Genomic DNA, 18,760 nt, shown 5'->3' on the forward strand with positions numbered 1-18,760 from the left:
CCGGGCATATCGGGGAGTCGGGCTGGAAGCAGCACTGCTGGGGCAGGGGGGGAGAAGCAGCCCCAGGAGCTCTGACCTCGCCCTGGGGGTCAGGACAGTATTTACTTTTCACTCAGAGGGTTTGTTTTTAGGGAGCCTGGGACGTGTGGCCCCAGGCTCGTGTGCCACCTGCGCTGTTCGAGGCACAGAACTCTCCAATGGCTGCTAGAGCCCTGCAAATCCGCAGATGCCCGCTTCACAGCCATGGACCATTTTTGCAGATAGTGGATGGGATGGAGATACAACTATGCTGCGTGCTACTCCCGGCAACGCCTGGCCTGCAGCATCTGGCTCAGGCAGCACAGGTGGCGCAACACACTTGGGGCCAGGGGCTGGGCAGCAGGTCAGAGTTGGGGCTGTCCAGCATCTGATCGCTGCACTGCTTTCTGGCCAGCTGCTCGGGCCCTTTGGGCAGCACCACCATCCCCACCATGCCTATCCCGGCAGCACTGGCTGCACTTCCAGCCCCGGTCTGCCAGCTCCTGGGCAGCAGGGCCCATCCTGGCCACAGGGATTGAAGCAGGTGGGGCCCTAGTGCCCCACCCACTGTGATACAACACACTGCTGTTGCCATGTGCCATTGCTCACGAGCCCCCGGGAGCAGCACGCAGTGTGATGCCACTTCCACCAGTCCCCCTTCTGTGCCACTCCTCATTGAGACCCGCCTCTGCTGCCCCTTATTCCCCCTTCTTCCTTGCAAATCCCCCCTCCCCCGTGCCAGCCCTTGTGAGAGGGCTTGCTGCTGCAGATGCAGATACAGGTAGAGGTGGGGTGGCTCCAGGCACCAGCCGAGCAAGCAGGTGCTTGGGGCAGCTAAGGGGAAGGGGCGGCACGTCAGGCTATTCGGCGGTGGGTCCCTCTTGGAGGGAAGGACCCGCTGCCGAAGAAAAAAGTGGCGCGGTGGAGCTGCTGCTGATCACAATCGCAGGTTTTTTTTTCTTCCCCTCCACTTGGGGCGGCAAAAACCCTGGAGCAGGCCCTGGGTAGAGGACAGCTAGTGGATCACAGGTCTGATCATGAGTTGATCCTATTGGATGTGGATCCACATTTTTGTATCTGCACAGGGCTTGACAAATGGACAGGACTGGATTTAAGGGCAGGTGATCCAGGCAACTGCCTAGAGTGCCAGGCTTAGGGAGGCACTGGGATCACAGATTTACAGATCCTAATGTGCACGTTTATCATCGTATATGACAGATAAATCACGCATGCAAATCATGCATCAAAGTGGTGAAATGGGCTACAACTGCAAAAAAATAAGGTAGTCAAAAGTTTAACAAATGAGAGGGAGATGTCAAAGATGCTCCTTGCCTGGGGCATCATTATTGGCCCTGTCTACTGTGGCAAGTTTCTGTGCAATAAAGCTGCTTTCTGCATTGTAAGTCCCGAGGTGTACACACTGACAACCTACTTAGTGCGCAGTTGTAGCGCTGTGAAAAAAAACAACACCACCCCCATGAGAGGCATACAGCTTTCTGTGCCGGGGTACAGCACTGCGGTGCCAGTGTAGACACTGTGGTTGATTACAGCACTGTGATTGGCCTCTGGGAGGTGTCCCGCAATGCCTGTTCTCACCTCTCTGGTCATCAGTTTGAACTCCACTGCCCTGCCTACAGGTGATCAACCGTCATCCCCACCCCATAAATTCCATTGGAATTTGAAAGTCCCCTTCCTGATTGCTCAGTGATGTGTACAGAGGTCTCAGCACATCTTTCCAGGTGCCCATGCCTGCTCCATGCACCAGGCGATACCCTGCTTGGAGCTATGCTGAACTGCTGGGCCTCATCAGCATTTGAGGAGAGGAGGCTGCGCTCCAGACAGGAATTATGATGCCTACAGACAGATTTCACGATGCATGACAGAAAGGGGCCATGACTAGGACACACTGCAGTGCAGGGTCAAAGTGAAGGAGCTGCAGAATGTCTACCACAAGGCATGGGAAGCAAACTGCTGCTCCGGTGCTGCGCCCATGAACTGACGGTTCTTCAAAGAGCTGGGTGCAATACTCGGTGGTGACTCCACCTCCACTGCGAATACTGTGGTGGCTTGCGTGCCAGTTGAGAGTGGACTCAGCCAGGGGGAGGATACCTTGGATGGGGCGGGGGAGGGGGATCCAGACGCAGAGAATGACTCGGAGGTCAGAGATGCGTGAAGCCAGGAGCTCTTTTGTACCCTGTAGGAGGCAAGCCAGTCACAGCTGTTGGATGTTGATGAAGCTCAAAAAACAGGAGAGGAGGCCCCTGGTAAGTGGATTTGATTTTGGGAATCACTGAAGCGAGTTGTGGGCAGGAGGGTTTCGGAAAGCAGGCTTGTCTCTGTATAATGCATGTCCCACCACCTGCCTAGTCTGAGCGGCAGAACAGGCTGTTGATTCACTCCCTCACTTCACGGGAATCTGCCTCAGAGATCTCCAGGAAACTCTTATGGAGATACTGGGCAATCCACTGCCGCAGGTTCTTTGGCAGAGCTGCTTTGTTTCTTGCCCCATTAACGGTAACTTTCCCATGCCACTGTGCCATCACAGGGGGATGGGGAGGGGGAAGAGGAAACCACACAGGCAAGCTGCATAAGGGCCAGGGTGGAAGCCGCAGTCTTGGAGAAGACCCTCCTTTGATTCTCTGCTCAACTTCAGCAGCAAGATATCTTCCATAATGATCACATCCTATGGAAAATGAGGAGACAGGATTATCAGGCACCCCCTACAGTGCTGGCTTGCCCCAAGAGCCAAGTGCCCAGTGAGCAGCAGGGTCAGGGAAGACTGATTTACCCTGCCTCTGTGGCTACTCACCATTTTGGAGGTCTTGTGGCTCATGGGTGCTTGCCTGGAGTCAGCCAGTTAGTGACAGGTGTGTGAATACTGGCTGTGTTTTAAATCGCTGAATCAGTGTTCTGTGTGTTGCAAACAATACTGTTTCTGTAAAATGTTGCTTTTAAACTTCACAGAGATGACCTTGGGAGCCCAGCCTCCCTCTTTGTTATTGGTGGCTGAATGGCTGCGCAGAATTAGAAAGCAACCACGAAGAAGTAAGGAGGACTTTCTGCATGATATTATGATGCGCTCCAGGGCCAAGAAACAGGAATTGAAGGAGTGGTGCGACAGCGAGAAGAGGGACCAAAAGGACAATGCGGCACGCCAGAGTGAAGCCACGGAGTGGCTCTTAAATGTTATGGAGCACCAAGCGAACATGCTCCAGGCAATACTAGCACTGCAAACCGAGCAGTTGTACACCCGCCTTCCCCTCCAACGGCTGTCACAAAACTCCCATGCTCCCAAGATACTGCCAACACACTCTTATCAACCTCCTTGCTCCAGTCTGTACCTGCGGCATTCCACTCCTTTCCTGTCATAGTCCAGCACTGCAGAGTCACACTACCCACTGCACTCAACATTCAACCTTCTGCAGTTTGGCCCTGCTGAACTACAGTGTCTACTGCAGTGTAGTCCAAAGGAGAAGATTGGATATGATCCCTGGACATACACAAATCTTTAGCTGTCTGGGACCCCATCTCGTCCTGCGACCTTCTCTTCCCCCATCCCCCTCAGTGCTGATGGGCTTTTTTGTTTCACTCTCTCCTCCGGTGGTTGTTTTTTAATAAAAGAATTGTGTTTGTTTGAAAGCTATCTTTATTCCATTAATTGAAAGCAAATAGAGCCTGGCAAAGCAACAGATAATTATGTTAAACCTTCATATTGCATTGTCTGCACCAATCAAGCACCTCCTAGCATTACAAGCACTGCACTCCCAAGCATAACAATAAATATTAGTGGCTTTCAGCTTCAAATTGCTGCCTTAAGGCATCCCTCATTCTTATGCCTCTGTACTGCACCTCTCTAATAGCCCTGGTCTCTGGCTGTTCAAACTCAGCTTCCTGGCAAAAGTAAGATTCCAGGTCACCACAGAACTGTATCATGTTCATGAAGGTGGGGGGCAGAAGGAGAGACTCTGAGATAGGACAGACTCTTCTGCCGGGCTAAGAGTATAGATGGATGGGATCCTACTTTCGCTGTATCCAGCTCAAGGAATATTTCCACCACACCACTGAACAGCACACTAATCCACAGAAACCTTCCTACCAACGCTACAAGAAGAAAGATACTGCATTGACTCCTGACAGTTGAAACAACAGACTGGACTTCTACATAGAGTGCTTCTGCCGATGTGCATGGGCTGAAATTGTGGAAAAGCGGTATCACTTGTCCCATAACCTCAGCTGTGCAAAACACAATGCCATCCACAGCCTCAGAATCAATTCTTACATTTTAATAAAAAAGGCTGACAAAGGAGGTGTAGTAGTCATCATGAATAGGTCAGAGTATGAACGAGAGGCTGCTAGGCAATTCTCTGACACATTCTACAGGCCATTACCCTTTGATCTCACTGAGGGGTACCAAAAGAAACCATCTGTCCCTGAAGAAGCACAGGAACAAATCTACACAGACACCCCTAGAGCCCTGGCCAGGGGTATTCTATCTGCTACCCAAGATCCATAAACCTGGGAATCCTGGATGCCCCATCTTAGGCATTGGCACTCTGACAGCAGGATTGTCTGGCTATGTGGACTCTCTCCTCAGGCCCTACGCTACCAGCATTCCCAGTTATCTTCGAGACACCATTGACTTCCTGAGGAGACTACAATCCATTGGTGATCTTCCAGAAAACACCATCCTAGCCACTATGGATGGAGAAGCTCTCTACACCAACATTCCACACAAAGATGGACTACAAGCTGTCAGGAACAGTATCCCTGATAATGTCATGGCAGACCTGGTGGGTGAGCTTTGTGACTTTGTCCTCACTCACAACTGTTTCAGATTTGGGGACGATTTATACCTTCAAGTCAGCAGCACTGCTATGGGTTCCCGCATGGCCTCACAGTATGCCAACTTTTTATGGCTGACTTAGAGCAACGCTTCCTCAGCTCTCATTCCCTAGCGCCCCTACTCTACTTGGACCCATGGGAAGGAGGCACTGGAGGAATTCCACCAGGATTTCAACAATTTCTATCCCACCATCAACCTCAGCCTGGACCAGTCCACACAAGAGATCCACTTCCTAAACACTACAGTGCAAATAAGCAATGGTCACATAAACTCCACCCCATACCGGAAACCTACTGACCACTATACTTACCTACATGCCTCCAGCTTTCATCCAGAGCACATCACACGATCCATTGTCTACAGCCAAGCCCTAAAATACAACCGCATTTGTTCCAATCCCTCAGACAGAGACAAACACCTACAGAATCTCTATCAAGCCTTCTTAGAACTACAGTACCCACCTGGGGAAGTGAAGAAACAGATTTACAGAGCCAGAAGGGTACCCAGAAGTCACCTACTACAGGACATGCCCAACAAAGAAACAGAATGCCACTAGCCATCACCTACAGCCCCCCAACTAAAACCTCTCCAGCGCATCTACAACCTATCATGGAGGATGATCCCTCACTCTCACAGACTTTGGGAGACTGGCCAGTCCTCGCTTACAGACAGCCTCCCAACCTGAAGCAAATACTCACCAGCAACTACACACCACACAACCGAAACACTAACCCAGGAACCAATCTCTGCAACAAATCCTGTTGCCACTCTGTCTGCATATCTAGTCAAGGGACACCATCATAACTATATCAGCCACACTATTGGGGGCTTGTTCACCTGCACATCTACCTATGTGATATATGGCACCATGGGCCAGCAATGCCCCTCTACTATGTACATTGGCCAGACCGGACAGTCTCGATGCAACAGAACAAATGGACACAAATCAAACATCAGGAATTGTAACATTCAAAAACCAGTAGGAGAGCACGTCAGTCTCCCTGGACGCTCAATAACAGACTTAAAAGTGGCCATTCTTCAACAAAAAAACCCCTTCAAAAACAGAATTCAGTGAGAAACTGCGGAACTGGAATTAATTTGCAAACTTGACACCATCAAATTAGGCCTGAATAAAGACTGGGAGTGGCTGAGTCACTGCAAAAAGTAATTTTCTCTCTGTTGATACTCACACTTTTTTGTCAACTGTTGGGAATGGGCCACATCCACCCTGCTTGAATTGGCCTTGTTAGCACTGACCCCTCCTCTTAGTAAGGCAACTCCTACCTTTTCATGTGCTGTATATTTATACCTGCCTATTGTATTTTTCATTCCATGCATCTGATAAAGTGGGTTATAGCCCACGAAAACTTATGCCTAAATGAATTTGTTAGTCTCTAGGGTGCCACAAGGACTCCTCATTATTGTTCCAGCTTTGGAATCTATTAACCTATATTTGGGCTAAAGACTGTATCCAAAGTTGTATCAGAGATGGGAAAACTGAGGGGTTAAGACACTATCTCACAGAGGTTCTGTTGTATTTTTTCTGTCAGCTTGGGTAGGCAGAAATAGACCCTCCAAACCTGCAAATATACTGAGATCCACAAACAAATCCTTCAGATCTCAAGATATCCATGGAGGGCTGGATTATTTGAAGAGATAAGTTCCTCTGCACTATTTCCGAGAACCCCTGTGTGCTTCCTGCAGACAGCTATCCTTCCTAAGTAAGTGTATACGTGTAGGGCCAGTTGGAAGTCAGAATTCTACTGTGCAATGGTGTAAGAGAAGTGCTGCAGAAATGTCTTTTGGAAATTGGAAACTGTTTTACCTAGTGGGAAAATAAAAAAAATTCATAGGTACAGTATTGTGCAGTATAAAGTTAGACTTGTAAAGCAATGTATTGTGACTATATATGGATGGGGAGTGATAGACTTAGAAAGTTTTAGGCAGTTTATGAATACAGGTACAAAATCTGTGTGTGGTACTAGTATGTATGAAAATTATCCATTTGAGGGACACAATTTTGTATATGTACCCAGAAAGGGCAAGATGGATCCTGATGTATACTTCTCAGCAAACACTTGAGGGACCACACAAAGGCATTCACTCTGATATCCTGACTTGGTCCCCTGCTGGGCCTGCCAGACAAGCTTCCCAGGAATGATTCAATCCATGTGGTGAGGGGGAGGAGGAAATCAAAGGATCTGGGTGGATTTAAAGAGACACCCAAAGAGAGAAGTATCAGAGGGGTAGCCGTGTTAGTCTGGATCTGTAAAAGCAGCAAAGAATCCTGTGGCACCTTATAGACTAACAGACGTTTTGGAGCATGAGCTTTCGTGAGTGAATACCCACTTCGTCAGATGCATGTAGTGGAAATATCCAGGGGCAGGTATATATATGCAGGCAAGCTAGAGATAATGAGGTTAGTTCAATCAGGGAGGATGAGGCCGTGTTCTAGCAGTTGAGGTGTGAAAACCAAGGGAGGAGAAACTGGTTTTGTAGTTGGCAAGCCATTCACAGTCTTTGTTTAACTACAAAACCAGTTTCTCCTCCCTTGGTTTTCACACCTCAACTGCTAGAACAGGGCCTCATCCTCCCTGATTGAACTAACCTCATTATCTCTAGCTTGCCTGCATATATATACCTGCCCCTGGATATTTCCACAACATGCATCTGACGAAGTGGGTATTCACTCACGAAAGCTCATGCTCCAAAACGTCTGTTAGTCTATAAGGTGCCACAGGATTCTTTGCTCCAAAGAGAGAAGTTTTTTGAGACTTTTGACTCCTACCAGGTGGAGGTTTGGGATAAGATACATCTGCCGAAAATTCTCAGAAAGAGAGACATTACTGTAGACTTTTAAAAATCCTTTTTCTCTTATGTTATGCTTTGTTCCTACTGGTAAGATTCTTCAGCCATCCCCCCCTTGCACTTTTCAGCTTTTACGGTCAGCCCAGCTTCCTGGAGTTGATCCAGCACTTGTCTAACCTGGGACAGATGGTCCTCCCAGGTCTGGCTAAAGACGCAGATGTTATCAATATACGCCACGGCAAAACTCTCATTAGTAGCTGATCCACCAGGCGCTGAAAGGTAACAGGCGCTCCTTTGAGGCCGAAAGGCAGGGTCAGGAACTCAGAGTGATAAAGGCTGATTTCAGCCTGGCATCTGCATCCAGTGGCACTTGCCAGTAGCCCTTTGTAAGATCCATGGTGGTAAGGTACTAAGCTCCTCCCAATTTATCTAGGAGCTCGTCACTCCTGGGCATGGGGTAGGCATCAGATACAGTGATGGCATTAAGCTTCTGATAGTCCACACAGAACCAGATCGACCCATCCTTTTGGGGACCAGCACTACCGGTGAGGCCCAAGGGCTTTGGAACATGGCTGGATCACGCCCAAAGCCAGCATGTCACTGACCTCTCTTTCCAGGTCCTGCGCAGTTTTCCCTGTGACTAGGAAGGGGGAGCATTTTATAGGTGGGTGTGATCCTGTCTGCACCCAGTGGACAGTCAGATTAGTGCATCCAGGCTGGTTGGAAAACAGCTGTTGGTACAGATGCAACACCCCTCTGATCTCAGCTTGCTGGGCAGCGGTGAGCTGATCAGAGAGGGGAATTGTTTCCAGGGGTGAGCCAGCTCTTGTCCCAGGAAATAGAACTACTAAAGGGTCATCTCCTTGCTCTTCTCAATGTCCACACATGGCCAACACCACATTCCCCCTGTCATAATATGGCTTCATCGTATTCACATGGTACACCCGGCGGTGGTGTGCCTGGTTCAACAGCTCCACCATATAGTTTACCTCATTTAGTTGATTGAGAACCTTGAAGGGACCTTCCTAGGTGGCCTGTAGTTTGTTTTTCCTCATGGGGATGAGAACCATCACCTGATCCCCAGTGGCGTAGGCGTGGGCCTGTGCCGTGTGGTCATACCAGACCTTCTGCTTCCTCTGAACTCTGGCCAGATTCTCCCTGGCCAGGCCCATTAGCTCAGCAAGTCTTTCCTGGAAGGTCAGGACATACTCAACCACTGACTCTCCGTCGGAAGTGGCCTTCCCCTCCCATTTGTCTCTCATCAGATCTAGGGGCCCCCTTACCCTCTGGCCATATAACAGTTCAAAAGGCAAAAACCCCGTAGATTCCTGGAGTACTTCCCTGTACATAAACAGCAGGTGAGGTAAGTTCTTGTCCCACTCCTGCAGGTGCTGGTTCATGAAGGTTTTCAGCATCATCTTTAGCGTTCCATTAAACCTCTCCATCAGCCTGTTGGACTGGGGGTGATATGCTGAGGCCCAGCTGTGCTGGACCCCACATTTCTCCCACAAGCACCGGAGCAGGGCTGACATGAAGTTGGACCCTTGGTCTGTCAAGACTTCCTTGGGGAACCCCACTTGGCTGAAAATGGTCAGCAGTGCATCTGCAACAGTGTCTGCTTCAATGGAAGCTAAGGGCACTGCCTCGGGGTAGCGGGTGGTGAAATCTACCACTCTTAGAATGTATTTCTTCCCTGACCAGGTCGTCTTTCTGAGAGGTCCCACTATATCCATAGCCACCTTCTGGAAAGTCTCCTCTATGATGGGCAAGAGTCTCAAAGCTGCTTTCCCCTTGTCCTGGGCCTTCCCCATCCCCTGGCAGGGGTCACAGGATCGGCAGTACTGTCGGACAGTAATAAAGACCCCAGGCCAGTAAAAGTTCTGTAGCAGCCTCTGCCTGGTGCACTGGATTCCCTGTTGCCCTGCGATAGGGGTGTCATGGGCCAGGTACAGTAGCTTGTGGCGATACTTCTGGGAGACCACCAGCTGCCTCCTGATCCCCCATGACTTCATTTCCCTTGGGGGAGCTCATTCTTGGTATAGGAACCCCTTCTCCCACAGAAATCTCTCCCCATGGTCTGTACCGCACTGAGGTTGGCCAGGACCCTTAGCTTCCGCAAGGAGGGATCTTTCTGCAACTCGGCCTGGAACTCAGTGGCTGGGGAAGGGATGGCAACCTGCTCCCTCTAGCTGGCTGGGTCTGAGGCTGTAGCCCCTCTGAGCCTTGTCCCTGGGCACTCCCTCCCCTCTGGGGTCCTGCGCCTCAGGTAAGGTACCCTCCCGAAGGTCAGGGTGTCGTGCCCCTCACCGGCTCTGGCTACAGGTCATGACCAGGGCATTCTGGGGGTTGCTTGGCCAGTCCTCTAGGTCCCCCCCCCATCAACACTTCAGTGGACAAGTGGTGGTGCACCCCCACGTTCTTGGGGCCCTCCTTAGTCACCCATTTCAGATGTACCCTTACACCAGGCCAGGATGCCCTTATCAAATATCCATGCAGTCCTGGGTCCCCCATCACTCACCGCAGCCAGGGGCTTGCTGCTCCTCAGTCTTACCAACTCCAGCTCATGCTGTTTCTGTTTCTCTTTCTCCTCCAGCTCATGCTGATGCTGTTTCTCCTCCTCCAGTTCACGATGACACTGCTTTTCCTATTCTTCCCACTCCTCCTGCAGTTCCTGCTGCCTCAGCTCCAACTCTCTCAGTTTTAGCTCCTTCTCCCATTCCAGCCACCTCAACTCCAGCAATGGGGAGCTCTGCCGGGAAGATCCCCTGCTGGCCAGGGGAGTCTTGGTGCTCTTAGTATTTGCTGGGCTCCTCCCAGGCCTTCCGATAGGCGTAGGTAGAAGGGGTCTTGGGAAGCCCTCAGCAGCCAGCTGACCACTCCTACCTGGAACAGACACTGGTGCCTGCACTGCATCCATCAAGCTGCTGCCCTCAGAGACAGGGATTGGTTCAGTCAAGTGATCTCCCACCTCCAGCTGCGCAATCAGCTGTTCTTTGGTGATCCTCCCAATGTGCAGTCCCCTCTGTTTTCATAGCTCTAGTCTACTAGGTCACTCTTAAGGTGCTTGCTATGCATCTCCTTGCCACTCGCAGGCCTGTGTGCTCGCTGCTCCCCACAGTTTCCGGAGGGAGACCCTTGTGTGCCAGGCCTTCTCCAGGTAACCATCTCTTGGGGTTAAGTGTAGCTCCTCCGCCCCCTGAAACCATTCCTCACTGACTCTTCAGCATGCCTGGTCCCCATCAATCCCCTTCATTTTTCTGCTCCCCAGTCACTTACTGCAGCAAGCGCTGTCCATGGGGTGCAATAGATCCCACTTCTGCCACCAATTGTCACAGAGTTGGGGAGACAAGGCCCTGCGACCCCTGGCTTCCTGCGATTCACTCTGACTCTCAGCCAGGAAGATTTATTAGATGACAGGAACACAGAGCTTGTAGGCATAAACAGGACCCCTCAGTCAGGTCCTTCTGGGGAGTAGGGAGCTTACACCCCAACCTCGGGGTTCCCTATGATTCCCTAGCCAGCCTAAGACTGAAACTCAACTGCAGCAGTCTCACTCCTTCTCCCCCCGGCTCCTCCCCCCCGCCTTTGTCCAGTTTCTCGGGCAAAGGTGTCACCTGGGTCCAACTCCCTCACAGCTCAGGTATCCTCACTCAAGTGGAGTCATCCCCTGCTCTCCCATCCCCCATGCAAACAATCCCAGCAAAACTAGACAACATTCCCAGGTCAATCTGCCCCTCTCCCTACAGTGTTATAGTGACTCAGCCCTTTGGCCGGTTACTATATGTTTCCCACTTCTGGGGTTCAGTCTCTCAAATCTTGTGTCACTCCCACAGTGACTTGAACAGTCTTCCAGTTTGGCACCAGCAGGGCAGGACTTCCCCAGTGGTGGGTAAGGGAACCTGGGCCCGCTCTCTACTCTGGGTTCCAGTCCAGGACCCTCAACCGAGCAGCCAAAGTCTGCTCAGTCCCCAACCTTACTGCTTACTCTCTGGGCTGCTTCCCATCCCAGCACTCCCCCACTCGGGGGTTTGCCAGCCTCTCTACTCCCTCCTCCCAGGGAGTAACCATGGGCTAAATCTGTTTATAGGCCCCAAACACATTTCCCTTCTCCCAAAGAGTGAGTGCCCTTTCCCAGCAGCAACCCCCATCTGTGGCCAGCTTCCTGGCTTAATGGGAGCCTCATACCATTTTCAGGTATCTAAAAGGGTGTCATCAGGAGGAGGGAGAAAACTTGTTCACCTTGGCCTCCAATGGTAGAACAAGAAGCAATGGACTTAAACTGCAGCAAGGGAGATTTAGGTTGGACATTAGGAAAAAGTTCCTAACTGTCAGGGTAGTTAAACACTGGAATAGATTGCCTAGGGAAGTTGTGGAATCTCCATCGCTGGAGATATTTAAGAGTAGGTTAGATAAATGTCTATCAAGGATGGTCTAGACAGTATTTGGTCCTGCCATGAGGGCAGGGGACTGGACTCGATGACCTCTCGAGGTCCCTTCCAGTCCTAGAGTCTATGAGTCTATGAGTCTATTCCTGCAGAGCTAAACCTGGTTGTAATGAATGTTTATTCCCTGACTCTTCCTCCAGGTGCAGCCTGTGGAGTTAATAGGCCTACCTACCCACATTAACCCCTTCCAGTCCTGTGTGGGGTGGACACTTCATCACATAATCCAAAGAATGCACTAGTCCTTTTGGCCACAGCATGTCACTGTGAGCTGTCATGTTCAGCTGATTCCCACCATGACCTCAAAATCTTTTTCAGAGTCACTGCTTCCTAGATAGGAGTCCCCTCTTGTGTATGTTTATTCTGAAGCACTTCGAGGAGAGGAAAGTGATCAGGAAAAGTCAGCATGGATTCACCAACGGCAAGTCATGCCTGACTAATCTAATTGTCTTCTGTGATGAGATAACTGGCTCTGTGGATGAGGGGAAAGAAGTGGATGTGTTATTCCTTGACTTTAGCAAAGCTTTTGATAAGGTTTTCCACAGTGTTTTTGCCAGCAAGTTAAAGAAGTATGGGCTGGATGAATGGACTATAAGGTGTATAGAAAGCTGGCTAGATCATCAGTCTCAACAGGTAGTGATCAATGGCTCCATGTCTAGTTGGCAGCTGGTATCAAGCGGAGTGCCTCAAGGGTCAGTCCTGGGGCCAGTTTTGTTCAATATCTTCATTAATGATCTGGAGGATGACATGGACTGTACCCTCAGCAAGTTTCCAGATAACACTAAACTGGGAGGAGTGGTAGATGCTGGAGGGTAGGGATAGGATACAGAGGGACCTAGACAAATTAGAGGATTGGGTCAAAAGAAATCTGATGAGGTTCAACAAGGACAAGTGCAGAGTCCTGCACTAAGGATGGAAGAATCCAATGCACTGCTACAGACTAGGAACCAAGTGGCTAGGTGGCAGTTCTGCAGAAAAGGACCTAGGGGTTACAGTGGACAAGAAGCTGGATATGAGTCAAGAGTGTGCCCTTGTTGCCAAGAAGGTTAAAGGCATTTTTGGCTGTATACGTAAGGGCATTGCCAGCAGATTGAGGGACGTGATCATTTCCCTCTATTCGGCATTGGTGAGGCCTCATCTGGAGTAGTGTGTCCAGTTTTGGGCCCCACACTACAGGAAGGATGTGGAAATATGGGAAAGAGTCCAGCAGAAGGCAACAAAAATGATTAGGGGGCTGGAGTACATGATTTATGAGGAGAGGCTGAGGGAATTGGGATTGTTTAGTCTGCAGAAGAGAAGAATGAGGGGGTATTCGATAGCTGCTTTCAACTACCTGAAAGAGGGTTCCAAAAAGGATGGATCTAGACTGTTCTCAGTGTTGCCAGATGACAGAACAAGGAGTAATGGTCCCAAGTTGCAGTGAGGGAGATTTAGATTGGATGTTAGGAAAAACTTTTTTACTAGGAGGTTGGTGAAGCACTGGAATGGGTTACGCAGGGAGGTGGTGGAATCTCCTTCCTTAAAGGTTTTTAAGGTTAGGCTTGACAAAGCCTTGGCTGGGATGATTTAGTTGGGGCTTGGTCCTGCTTTGAGCAGGGGGTTGGACTAGATGACCTTCTGAGGACTCTTCCAACCTTGATATTCTATGATTCTATGTTTGGCCTATATTATTTGTTCCTATGTGTATGTTTAGCCATACTAAAATACATATTTTCTTGAGCTCAGTTCACCAAGCAATCTGGATTGCTCTGAATCAGTGACCTGTTCTCTTCATTATTTAGCACTCCTCTAATTTGTGTCATGTGCACACTTAGTGATTTTATGTTTTCTCCCACGTCATTGATAAAAATGCTAAATAGTATAGAGCCAAGAACTGATCCTACAGGTTCCTACTAGAAACACACCCATTCAATGATGATACCCCATTTACAGTTATATTTTGAGACCTGTCAGTTAACCAGCTTTTAATCCATTTAATGTGTGCTGAGTTAATTTTATATCTTTGTAGTTTTTTACTTAAACTGTTATGTGGTACCAAGTTAAATGATTTATAGAAATCTATGCATATTACATAAACACTATTACCTTTATCAACCAAACTTGTAATTGAATCAAAAAGAGATATCAAGTTAGTTTGACAGGATCTATTTTCCATGTTGATTGGCATTATTTATCTTACCTTCCTTTTAATTCTTTATAAATACTATATCAGTTGCTCCATTATCTTGCCCAGCCAGGATCAGCATCAAACTGACAGGCCTATAATTACCTGGGTTATCCCATTTACACTTCTATATTGTTTGGCACAATATTAGCTTTCTTCCAATGTTCTGGAACTTCCCCAGTGTTCAAAGACTTATTGAAAATGAGAGTTAATGGTCCAGTGAGCTCATCGGCCAGCTCTTTAAAAACTGTTGGATGTCAGTTATCTGGACCTGCTGATTTAAAATGTTTAACTTTAGTAGCTTCTATTTAATATCCTCCTGAGACACAGGTGGAATGGAAAGTGTGTTACCATATGATATGACTGCATCATCTGTTTTTTCCCCAAATACAAAACAAAAATATATATTGAACACTTATGCTTTTTGTGCATCAGTACGGGTAATTCTACCATTTCCATCTAGTAATCAACTAATACCATTGTTAGAGGTCTCTTTGTTGCTAATATACTTAAAAAAACTCCTCCTTATTGTCCTTAACTTTAGTGGCCATAGTTTTCACCTTGTGTCCCTTTGGTTCCTTATCAAATTTCTGCAAGTCCTAGCTTCTGATTTATATTTAGTACTATCCACTTCCCCTTTCTTTCATTTGTTATATTTTAAAAAATGCGTTATAGTTACCTTCACTTCCACCAAAACCACATTTTTTTTAAACCAGTATGGCCTATGGAACATTAAATGGACTGTCTAAAAAAAGAAATATTTGTACTATATGTGCCTAGTAATCCACTTTAATTTTGGGGAACAAAAGTACATGCTGAGTTTTCTTATTTCTTTGCTTATGCTTCTCACATTTCTGTAGCTTACTTTATGTTGGCACAAAAAAACGCCTCCCAGTCCCTTTTAAAGTGTTTTTTGTAGTGATGTGAAGGACCACCAGGGGGAACTATAAGTTAAGTACTAAATTATAAGAAACAATTGTTGGCTATTGTTTTGAGAGGTAATAAAGGGCTGATCATGCAGTCTTCTCTCTGCCAGACTGCACTCTGATTGACTTCAGTGGTATGGATGATTTAGGACTCTCTAGGTGAGGACTAGCTATGCCAAATGGCTAAGCCTGCTAGTTTAGGGCAGGAGACTCCTGGTGGAGGTTTTTGTTTATAGAGGTCCTCTCTCCGGGCAGATAATTTTAAATCCAGTCTTCTCTGTACATTATGTGACCTACTTAATAAAAGAACAACAGTACTTAGTTGAGACTATGGAAACCAGTACTGAGCTGAGAATATGGTCTTAAAATATACTGAACTTTCACACTTCACAGTAAACTACTGAAGTAGTAGCATGAGTAACTGACAGAGCCCAAATCAGAGAAATAAAGGTAAATTAATTTCCTAGGACAAATGTAGCTGCACTTGGGAAATGTGCAGCAAAATATGACGATTAGTGCTAACAAATCATCTGACATTATTGCTGCATCAGTTCTTTACCAATGATGGAGAGAAACAAGGTCTGAGCTTGCTCCTATTGATCCACAGGAGCAGTCAGTGAAACTATTATTTCTCTATCTACCTTGAAAAAAGGAAATACTCTGGGGATTAAATTGTATTACTGAAAACCTGCACCCCTATATTAATTATAGAAACTGTTCTGATCCCTCCAGGCAACTCAAAGATAGTAAGCAGTTGAGTGTAAAAAGTGTAATGTGTCAAATTAAAACTATCCACTATTTATCACATCAGTTAAATAGATCTTAAACTTTTAAATTGTCCCTCTTTAAAAGAGGCAGTTGCCATCTGATGACTAATGCTGCAGAAGTGGTTCTAAACTCTAATGTATTATATGTGGCTTATTGGAATGTTACACTGCTGCTGTTGTGAGCATTGTAAACACCTTACACATTATCCAGGAGTATATGCAGAACTGGACTAAGAGATGGCAGAATGAGGAGGATTTTGATGAGGACATGGACACAGATGTTCCTGAAAGCACAGGCTGTGGCAATTGGGACATCATGGCGACAGTGGGGCTGGTGAATACATTTGGAACACCAATTCTGGGCCAGGCAAACAAGCACAGAGTGGTGGGACTGCATAGTGTTTTGGGTATGGGATGATTCACAGTTGCTGCGAAACTTTTGCTTGTGTAAGGCCACTTTCCTGGAACTCCGAGTTGCTTTCCCCCACCCTGAAGCGCAGGAACACCCATACTGAAGAGCATTGCCCTGACAGTTGAGAAGCGAGTGGCGATAGCCCTGTTGAAGCTTGCAATGCCTGACTCCTACCGGTCAGTCGGGAATCAGTTTGGAGTGGGCAAGTCTACTGTGGGGGCTGCTGTGATCCAAGTAGGCAATGCAATCATTGACATTCTGTTATCAAGGGTAGTGACTCTGGGAAATGTGCAGGTCATAGCGGATGGCTTTCCTGCAATGGGTTCCCTAACTGTTGTGGAGTGATAGAACGCATATCCTCATCTTGGCACCGGACCACCTTGCCAACCAGTACATAAACCGCAAGGGGTACTTCTCAGTAGCGCTGCAAGCACAGGTGGATCACAAGGGATGTTTCACCAACATCAACCTGGGATGGCTGCGAAAAGTGCACAACGCTTGCATCTTTAGGAACTCCGGGCTTTTTGAGCAGCTGCAAGAAGGGACTTACTTCCCAGACCACAAAGTTACCATTGGGGATGTTGAAATGCCAATAGTTATCCTTGGGTACCCAGCCGAACCCTTGCTCCCATGGCTCATGAAGCCTTACACAGGCAGCCTGGACAGTAGAAAGGAGCAGTTCAACTATAGGCTGAGCAAGCGCAGAATGGTGGTAGAATGCGCCTTTGGACATTTAAAAGCTCGCTGGTGCTGTTTGCTGACTAGGTCAGACCTCAGCGCAACCAATGTTTCCATTATTATTGCTGCTTGTTGCATGTTCCATAATATCTGTGAGAGTAAGGGGGATATGTTTATGGTGGGGTGGGGGGCTGAGGCAAATCACCTGGGATCTGATTTTGAGTAGCCAGACACCAGGGCTATTAGAAGAGCACAGCTAGGTGCGCTGCACATCAGAGAGGCTTTGAAAACCAGTTTCATGACTGGCCAGGCTTTGGTGTGACAATTGTGTGTGTTTCTCCTTGATGAAAACCCACCCCCCTTTGTTGATTTTAATTCCCTGTAAGCTAACCACCCTCCCACCTTCAAAATAAAGTAGCTATTGTTTTGAAACCATGCATTCTTTCTTTATTAAAAAAAATTAGATAATAGACAAGGTAGCCCGGGTAGGGTGGGGGAGGAGGGAAGGACAAGGCCACATTTTTTAGTGTGACTACAATAAACATCAAACTGTTTGAATGACAGCCTTCTGTTGCAAGTGCAAACAGCCCAGCATGAATGGGGTCTTTTTACTGTTCCCTTACAAAAATTCCCCTATTTCAACCAGGTGACCATGAACACTATAGCTTTTAAAACCTGTACTGTAGTTACAAATGTGCACTCACCAGAGGTGCCTTCTCTGGCTTCAGGGTCGGGGATCCTGCCTTGGGAGGGTATTGGCTCCAGGGTGATGAAAAGTTCCTGGCTACTGAGGAGAATGGATTCACCGCTTGCCTGTTGTGCATTCTCCTCCTCCTCCACAAAATCTTCCTCTGTGTTCCATGAGACTCCCCCCTTGCAGGTGTCCACAAGGAGTGGTGGGATAGTGGTAGGGTCCCCTCCCTCCCAAATGGCATGCCGCTGTTCATATAAACGGCATGTATGAGGCTCTGACCGGGAACAACCATTTGCTTCTTTTTCTTTTGGTAGGCTTGCCTGAGCTCCTTAACTTTCATGCAGCACTGCTGTGTGTCCCTGGTGTAGCCTCTGTCCAACATGCCTAGTGAGATTTTGGCAAATATATTAGCATTTCTTCTTTTGGATCAGAGTTCTGCTTGCACAGATTCTTCTCCCATACAGCAATCAGATCCAACGTCTCCCTTTCAGTCCATGCTGGAGCTTGTTTGTGATTCTAGGACTGCATGGTCACCTGTGCTGCCGAGTTTGCCATGCTGACCAAACAGGAAGTGAAATTCAAAAGTTCCCGGGGCTTTTCCTATGTACCTGGCTAGTGCATTGGAGTTCAAAGTGCTGTCCAGAGCGGTCACAATGGAGCACTCTGGGATAGCTTCCGGAGGCCAATACCGTCAATTTGCATCCCCATTACCCCAAATTCAACCCAGCAAGGTTGATTTTAGCACTACTCCCCTTGCTGGGGAGGAGTACAGAAGTCAATTTTAAGAGCCCTTTAGGTTGATGGAATGGGGTTGGTTTTGTGGACGTGGTCATTTTTAAAATCGACCTAATGCGGCTAAATTCGATCTAACCTTGTAGTGTAGAACAGGCCTAAGGGTTTACAGGATTAGGTTCAAAATTTGTAAATAGTTCTAGAAGAAACTGACAATGCCTGAGCTGTCAGATCAGAAGGAGCATCATTTGAATAAAGGCGGGCAGATGTGTGATA

This window comes from Gopherus evgoodei, chromosome 1 (genome assembly GCF_007399415.2).
Source record: "Gopherus evgoodei ecotype Sinaloan lineage chromosome 1, rGopEvg1_v1.p, whole genome shotgun sequence".
Classification (NCBI taxonomy): domain Eukaryota; kingdom Metazoa; phylum Chordata; order Testudines; family Testudinidae; genus Gopherus; species Gopherus evgoodei.